Source organism: Sturnus vulgaris, chromosome 4, assembly GCF_052056855.1.
Source record: "Sturnus vulgaris isolate bStuVul1 chromosome 4, bStuVul1.hap1, whole genome shotgun sequence".
Taxonomy (NCBI): Eukaryota; Metazoa; Chordata; class Aves; order Passeriformes; family Sturnidae; genus Sturnus; species Sturnus vulgaris.
Window position 1 is genome coordinate 68,396,806 of NC_142246.1, and position 6,958 is coordinate 68,403,763.

Sequence of the window (6,958 nt, forward strand, 5' to 3'; positions counted from 1 at the left end):
TTCAACATCAGAACAAGAACAAAGCCTTCCTCTGATTGAAGATAATAACCCATGGCTCAGTAATATTTCCCCAAACAGCTAAATTTAACAGTTTTTCAGAGAAACTCTTGTCAGGTTTTTTATGCTCTGGGTATAAAGGGTATAAGTGGAAAGAGCTGCAGTTCTCAGTAAGATAAGCCCATCTTCTTGGCAATGAAAGCAATAACCTGCACCATGATAGGCAGTAGCAGCAGAGAATATCACTGGTGTCCTTTGTAAACCTGATAGCAATCGATGAGGAGATGCAGCTAAGAATGTGCTTTTTGGGCTAAGATCACTACAGAGGATTTCCTCAGATGGAGGAGTTCCTCTCCCTGCCCCACTGCCCCCTGACTGAACTCCTTATCCCCTGAACTGTCTTCTAGGATACACAAACCTCCATCCCCACTAAATGTGTGGTGGCTCAGTGCTCTCCCTGTCCTCTCCTTGGGAAAAGCAGCACTGCTCCTGGCCATGGGGCAGGGAGGGTGAACATTCCCATTAGATAAAGACAACCACAGGGGGAATGTGGACCCAGCCCTGTGAGGAGGCCAAAGGGAACAGGAAAAAGGCAGTAGGGGTACAGTTATGCTCAGAGACAGACTGTGCAGGCTCTGACAGAGCACAGCAAAATCCAGTGCCACAGATAGAATCCAGGCAGGGCAGGAACCAGCAACTGCATCGTGCACATTTAGAACTGAGCTATTACCATGCCTCACCATATGCTGAAACCACCCACTGCTGATAGCAAGGATCCTTCAGATGTTGTTTTCAAGGCATGAGGAAGGGTCCAGAACCAGCTGGGCTCTGTCTGAAGCTTGTGGGAGGATAATGGCCATAGGAAGGAACCATAGCTCTTCCCATCTTAACATCTGCAGGTTTGCTTCCATTACTGTGTGACTCCTCTGGGCACAAAGAACCAACCTGTTTGAATGGTGCCCTGCAGATATTTTTCTAAATACAGGATGGTTTTACATGAGCTGTATCCTGGCGTTTTCTTAAGCAGAGGATCAAGCGAGTCTTAATCTGGTTAAATTTTGTTATGGATCCAGACTGATGCCAATTAAGCCACAAGCATGTATGTCTGACTTCTGTGGTGCAGCAACGTGCCATGTGAGATTACAGCAAGAACCAGCAGCCCAGAATGACAGAGTGTCAAACAAGTATTTTTCAGACCTATTAAAATATTTAATTTCACGTGCTCTTGAGTAATTCTAGAAAATCCAAACGTAGCCACAAAAGGATTTATTTTCTAAGGACATCATCTTACTGGGTGCATTTGAAGCAAAGTGGCTGTTGAGCCCTTGGGAATGAGCACTATGTAGCTCTGAGAGCTCCAGGCACTCAGCAGTGCAGGGTGTGCTGCCACCTCTTGGCCATTTCCTCCAAAAAAATCCTTATCCTCATTTTTTAAAACCTCATTAGTGCATAACATTGTTTCTTTTTCCATAAAATCTTTCTGTCTCGGAAATTCTCTCTCCCTGCTTTTAACTTAGAGGTATCTGGATATTGGATATTTAATATCCTTTGTTGTATTTGATTATTAGGCCATTTTTTTTAAACAATGCTAAGAAGACTTTGTGCTTGATTAATTTGAAATAAAAACATTATTGCAGTTTTATTTACACTTGCAACAATATTGATATTTTTGTCTGCAACCTTTAGATATTGCTATCCTGGGGAGAAATTAAGTATGTCCTTCTTTAAATTAGGTGTCACAAATAATAATAATAACCAATAACCCTCCTCTGAACCATAAGTCTGGAAACCAATATCCTCAGAAATCGACAGCTTTCAGTATGAGACAAAAAGCCACCAACATCCATTCAGTCCAACAGATATTTAACACAGAGGATTGATTTTCTCTTGTGAAAAAGACCCACACCTTGCATTTTTCTGAAGTCAACAGGAATTCTGAATGACAAGTCCCAGGTTGAAACTTTTCAGATCACATTTGCTGCCTCTCTGTATGAATTACTGAATTTCACTTGCCTTCCTATTCACATGTAAGATTTACATGTTCTAGGGATTTCTCCCTAGAACACAGCTCATGCTGTAGGAAGAAAAGGAAAAATGCCAGTTCTGAAAATTTCCAAAGGTCCTATTGTCTGGCAATAGGAATTGAAGGAGAACAGACAACACCTTGCCCTGTTAGGCAACAGAGAGTAATCTAGTATATTTACTTTTAAAACTTTAAATCTGTATCTGTTTAAATCTTACAGCACTCGAAGTCACCACTCACTTCTCTTCTCTGGGGGTCACAACCTTCTTAGTAGGACCTGTTGCAACAGCTCAAGGGTTAATTAATGATTTTGCAGTAAATTCAGACTCCATATAAGAAAGACATTTTTCACAATGATCATGATGAAACAATGGCACAAGCTCCACAGAGAGGTGGTGGGTGTCCCATCCCTGGGGACATTCAAGGTCAGGTTGGATGGAGCTCTGAGCACAGTGGAAGATGTCCCTGCTGTTGGACTGGATGAACTTTGAAGGTCCCTTACAAACCAAACCATTCTAGAATAATGCTTTTGTAGAAAGGTGGGGAAACTGGGGATTTTCACACAGGTTAAGAAGCAGACTTGGGTTCCTCCAATAATTGCTCTTTCTCCTCCATTTCCCTAATGATCTTACATTCCTCCAGCCAGAAAGAGAATGTTCATGTGAGGATTTTCCGGGTACAGGATATATTTTTAGTTTAGTGACAATTTTTTTGCAAAATTTTTCTTTTTTCTCAGAGGGTAAAAGGCCAGGGATTACTTTGACTGCTGTATTGGACCCTTATGGTTACATTTTCAAAGCTATGCTTGTGTTGGCAACACAAATCCCGTTATTGTTACAGGATTAGTGTGCATAACTTTCCAAATGCAGCTTTGAAAATGGAGCCAAGGAATATAATTTGTGTGCATTTTCTGGAATTAATGTAGGCTCTGATTATTGGCCAGTCGTTCAACAGCACTGTTGTATACACATTTTCTGATGTCCTATCTCTAAACACTCAATCAGACTTGTCTGGATTTCTTTAGTAGTTGGATATTATTATAAGACATCAGTTACAACCTAACTCTTCCTTTGCCAATGATAAATACAATTTGTCTTGACTCTGATAACACTATTCCTTAGCTTTTCCCTTTCTTTAATGTCTCTTAGGAATAAAGAAAGAAGTGAAAATAATTAGTATCATGATCTTTTTTTTGTTTAGTTCCACTAAAAACTTCAAGCCTGTGCTGCAGTGATGGAATAAACATGGCACTGACATTGCCAATTCCCCAGTTCCTTGAGTCTGATTAAACTTTTTCTGCTGTTCTGAACTAAAACAGGTTTTATATCTTATTGCATTACATAATTGCTTCAGGTGAGAACCATTTCCTCCTGTTACTGTGCAGCATCTATTGCAATCATAGTGGTAATTTCAAACTGTAAATGCTTCAAATTTTTCTATGCTGTGCTTTTTAACCATGGATTTAACCACTGAAATCATTAATAATGGTCTTGACATGAAAATAGAGGAAAAGAAAAGAATTTGTCTTATAATAGAGAGAACATCTAGTTTCTGTAGGTGGATCACATCGAGGCACAATGTGCACTGCCTCTCCAGCACTATCACTTCCCAAGCAGCTCCAGACATGCCTGGTGATGTATCACCAGACTCCTGGCACACTTTGAGCCTAGAAATTGGTACCACAAAAGCAGGCATTTTCAGGTTTCTAATTTTGGCCTTAAGTGCCCTTATTTTGCATGTGTCATACTACAGGCTTCTACAGTTATCCTGGTTGGTTTTTATTCCTGACATCATTCTTTTTTCTGTTTATACAATAAAGTAGGAAGTTGGATGCTGTTGGCATTCTGTGCATCAGCAGGGTGAGAGGGACTCATTAGGAGAGTAATTCTGTTCCCTGTGGTGAATCCTTCTTCTGAATTGCCCTCTAGGTGGTAGAAATCTCTTCCTCCTAACAATTTTGGAGTGTTCTAGGAAGGCTAATCAACCAACACAGGCACTTGCCTTGAAGTGCCTTGAAGGAGGCTGTATGAGAAGCACCCACATTACTAAATAACACCACCTTTGCATGGGTCAAACAGCAATATCTGGTTTTTTATACAAGAAGGGAAATTTTTTTATTAGTTATTATCATGCTCACATCTAATACAGAGCTGACATGCAGTCAGTATAAAAGAAACATTTATCCCACAAATCACATTTCAGCTATTTCAGGACTAAATTTTTCACTGACCTTTGCTTCCATCTTCATCTTTTGTAAAAATTTTTTTAGGATTCAAATATAATCCAACTAGAAAGAACAGAGCTTATTTCTTCGGTAAGTAATGATAATTTCTCTTGCGTTGGTGTGGTATAAATACAGACAGCATTCAAAAGTCTTACAGCCACTTGTGTAATAAAGTTCTTTTTCAGTGGGATTTAACATCAAATAGTTTTATAGAACCCATTTATAAAATTTGAATTTCAAATGCTTATTTCGCTGTCAAAAATCTTGTATTATGTTCAGACAGCAGAACTATAAATCCTCCAAATTTTTAAACTGTACTGGCCAAAGAACTATATTATTCATTAGATGAGGACAGTGACTCTCTTCATTTAAAATGAATCCTTGTGGATGACAGGCTGTGGAGGGAATATTTTTGAGTGTGACGTGAGCCAGAAATAGCATTGAGACAGGAAATAGCATTGAGGGGTAGTAGATATTAAAAAAGGAAAATGCCTCTGTGATGATGATTGTAGGAGGCCATTCAGAGTTTCCACACAAGCAATATTTCTTATGTAGTCTTGACTACAATCCAAGACTTCATACACACACACACACACACACACACACACACACTTATATATATATATGTATGTATGTATGCATATATAAAAAATGCACAGCCCATCCTGGGCTATATAATTTAAAACATAAATTAAAAATCCTTACATATATTAATCCAACAGCTGTGGGCCACTTACCATGAGAGTCAACCATTATATGTTCGAGGAAATAATATTATTTACAATATTATATTGTTTATTTTATTATTTTACAATATTATTGTTTAAATACCTTTGTCTTGCAATGTATAGAAAACTGAAGGTGTAAATCAGGATCTTATGTCTCATTTGGCAAGAAACAGACATTTCTAAAGGTTTTAATCCTCTGAGGACAAAGTAATAATTCAGTTCCAATTTTTGCACATGCCTGTCGCACACAATATAAAAAAATGAATGGGAACGTTCACATGAATAGATTTTAGGCATATTCATAAAATTGGAAGAACTATGGCCTTAGTATGTTCGTGGATGGAAGTAGTTTTACAACCAAGTCATGGTCTGTAATGACTACACATGTAGGGTACACAAAGGCTTACCTGCATGTGAGCAATCACTTCTAAAAGCAACTTAATTCACAATGGTGAGATGGAGGGAGTGGTATGAGATGTTCTTCCAGTGCGTGGCTAAGGCAGGAATAAAAAGCTGAGTTCAAATTCAGCCTGGAAATAAGAGGAAAAATGCTTTCAGTTACATTTTGGTTTTGTCCAGAAGAGTTCTGCTGACATTCAGTATGCACCCACAAATTTCAAGGTATGGGGTACCTCCCATCAGTTGTTCAGATGCATTTCAGCCCAGAATGCAGCAATAAGGTCAAGAGAAGTTTAGAATTTATTACAGAGAAAAGATTGCTGTTGTGGGACATCTCTGGCATCAAGCCCTGACAGCAGCCCCCTGTAACTGCTGGTCTACACAACCTCCATTGTTCTCTCAGGTTTCACAGCTGCAAAGGTTGCTTCCTCTTCCAGAAGGCAGGAGCTCTCCTTCCTGCACAGCAGCTCCAGGACAGGAAGGATTTTGCTCTTTCTGTCTCATTTTGGGGAGGGAGGGGTGCTGGCCTTGCTCATATCACCCTGCCCAGAACCAATGAAGTCGGCCTGAATAGCCCAGTGGGTCTCAGGTGGCCAGGGCTTGATAAGGCATTTCCTCTCCCTGGGCTGGTCAGGATAAAAGTTATTCGAAGGACACACCTTCTAAATGATGTAACCATTATTTATTTATTCAAAAAACAACTTCTGCCTTGTAGATAAGAGTCTGAAGATAGGCCAAGAACACATGAATAGAATATTTTAAAGTCTTGTTTAACTGACTGCATTCCTCAGAGACTCTCTTGTTGGTTCCTAAGAGGAACCATCCCTTAACAGGTTCCTTTCATGGAGGGTAAGCATGTTTCCCAAACTCTTCAGGAACTTGATCCCTCTCTACACTGGAATTCCCCTGTGTCCCCCTGCAAGAATCACCCTCAATTCCCAGCAGATGACAATCTCAAGGCAGGATATTTGTGGCATATGGAAACTACAGTTGGAATAATTCTCTGGAGTTTGAAAATGAATCTATCCATTCTTAAGCTTGGAGCTGTAGGGCTCCCTGCTATGACACAGAGCCATCTCATGGGCTACAGCAGCTCCTGGCAGAAAGCAAAGGAAACATGGAAGGTGGAAAGGGAGAGGGAGACAGAACAGGTGTTTCAGGAAAGAAACCAAACCCCATTTCATCTGCTCTGCTCCTGATGCAGCAGAGCATTCAAAGCAACCTACAGGCATCTGATTACATAATTACCATTGCATACATTTATCCTTGAGTGCTTTCATGGTCTCCTCAAGCAACGTGGATGTGAAATTGGGGTGTGACCACTCCAGAAAGCTCAGACATAAACATGTGAAGAATAGGCCCAAAACCTGAAGTTTAATCATGAGTAACTCTAAACAACAAAAATAGTAAAAAGAAATCTCTAAAATAAAAATACATAGTCCTTCCATGTAATTACTATCATTTCTTACTATTTGTGCACAGTTGTTCACATTTAATGCAGTTTAAAATAATTTGTTTACCCACAAAACATCTATGTAAACTAGGTACCAGAAGAACTTGGATTTTTTTTTTTAATTTCACAAATTT

General features: G+C 39.5%; 1 protein-coding gene across 2 annotated transcripts in view; it reads right to left on the reverse strand.

Annotated features, from left to right (window-relative positions):
- Positions 1-5,898, reverse strand: part of JADE1 (jade family PHD finger 1) — a 106,284-nt gene extending 100,386 nt beyond the window's left edge. The window contains exons 1-2 of one of the 2 annotated variants that reach the window (XM_014883699.2): positions 5,758-5,898; positions 5,380-5,502 (exon numbers count right to left, since the gene is read on the reverse strand). The gene's annotated coding sequence lies outside the window, so the exon portion shown is untranslated. Of the gene's footprint in view, positions 1-5,379; positions 5,503-5,604 lie in introns of both variants that reach the window. The other variant, XM_014883697.2, reaches the window with a different exon arrangement.
- Between the last annotated feature and the right edge of the window lie 1,060 nt (positions 5,899-6,958).